The sequence below is a fragment of the Aplysia californica genome, unplaced genomic scaffold (genome assembly GCF_000002075.1).
Source record: "Aplysia californica isolate F4 #8 unplaced genomic scaffold, AplCal3.0 scaffold00206, whole genome shotgun sequence".
Taxonomy (NCBI): domain Eukaryota; kingdom Metazoa; phylum Mollusca; class Gastropoda; order Aplysiida; family Aplysiidae; genus Aplysia; species Aplysia californica.
The window spans coordinates 1019095-1021114 of record NW_004797476.1 but is presented as its reverse complement, the minus strand read 5'-3'; positions in this window follow the sequence as shown (position 1 = coordinate 1021114).

Here is a 2020-nt window from a genome sequence, read left to right as displayed (position 1 = left end):
CCAAAAAGAAAAACCCAATTCATCAGGACAGATTTTTAAAAAATTTACACGCCAACAAATTAAAACACAAAAAGAGGGGAAAATAAAAGACAAACGGCAATATAAATATATGTAGTATGTAATGTAATGTACTTATATTCTCCGCATGAAAAGAAATTACACATGGACATCTTAAAACTTATCAAAATACATGTCTAATATGTTATGAAGTATCTTTGTTGTTTTGTCTTTTTTTTTTTAAATTCAAAAATCGCGGCCGCGATTCGCGGACCAAAAAATGCCAAAAATCGCGGCTGCGACAAACGTAGATGCTAGACCACTGACGATGGTCGGGATAATAGTTATTATTTAATACGTTATTTATTTATTATGAGACACAATTCCTTACCAAAAACAAACAAAAAAGAAAGAAAAAAGGATGTTATATATATATATGACAATGACAATTCCAACGACTACCAAATATTTTAAATATCGAGTGATATAATGGAAAACGCATTGTAATTTTTCTGAATAAAAAAGACTGGCGGAAAGAAAGAGATGGTGGGTGGTTGGCAGACACTCTGGTGTGGTTTGCTCCTTTTTTCCTATCAAACATCTATCATCCCGCTCATATGACCTTATGCAGTTGCGAGCGCCGTAAAACCTCTACTACTAAACATCTATCATCCTCATCTCCCCTTCTTTTTTATTACTTTCTTGTAACACCTCTAATCTTCGGCACTTATATGACCCTATTCTGATGCAAGCGCCGTAAAACTCTTACTAAGACTAATGGAAGAAAGAAATTGAATACGGTATTTAAAGTGAAGTTAAAGTTAAAAGATTATAAACATGGTTACGTGTATAAAATATCAGGTAGGATGTAGGACAAGAGAGACAGACTTCTTGAAGTGAAGTACAACAAAAATTTAACAGTTTTCAAACGTCCATTACGTGTAACCACTAAATAAAATACAGTTAAATTTATGACGTTTAGTGACTTCCAAAGTTTGGGAGTCCTTAAAAACTGCATTAAAAAAATTATGTTATGTGTGCCTGTGTACGTGTGTGTGTATGTGTGTGTGTGTGTGTGTGTATGTTGCGTGTGTGTGTGTGGGGGGGGGGGGGGGGGGGAGAGTGTCTATCTCTGTGTGTGCATGTATGCCTTTGATCCACCCCCCCCCCCCATCCGAAAAATCCACACAGAAAACCAAAGATAAGTAAAAAGATTCTTTTTTAAACACCATTCCAATTCGCTTGATATCAAAATAACATAATGCTCTCAAATAAATACATTTAATATAACACCATTACAGGACAAACTAAGGTGAATACGTACACCACAAAAACAAAAGGATCTAGTTTCCTATCCACGTGTCAGGGCTTAGGATTCGGTAAGCCTAAATCGTAAACATCAAGGACTGTGGGCCTTACGGGATCATTGAGATTGATCAGATTTGCTTAAACGATCGAGACGTTAATCTCGATAGGGATTAATCATTATTATTATTGATCGCCGGGGGCCATTTAAAAATCTATTTCAAGACTCAACCACTTGCTTGAGTGGATAGGCTGGGCAGGAAACAATGACCACCTCACCTTGAACCGACTTTGACCAAGACTTACTGTGTAGAAATCAGGCGTGGAGACACTTGATATTTTCTGAGATCTGGGCTGGTGTGCTTAAATAAATCTAGTACATGTAGTTAATAGACACAAGAGATCGTTCTGACATTAATTTGAATTTGATAGCACAACTCAAGTTTCAATTAAACGGCTGGTTTGGGCTTTGTTTTTTGTTTTTTTTAAATACCGTAGGCCTACCTATTTTAAGAAAACCAACGGTTAAAATTGGAAACATTGTTTTTGAACGAGCGTTGTGTGTGTGTGTGTGTGTGTGTGTGTGTGTGTGTGTGTGTGTGTGTATGTGTGTGTGTGTGTGTGTGTGTGTGTGTGTGAGAGAGAGAGAGAGAGAGAGAGAGAGAGAGAGAGAGAGAGAGAGAGAGAGAGAGAGAGAGAGAGAGAGAGGGGGGGGGGC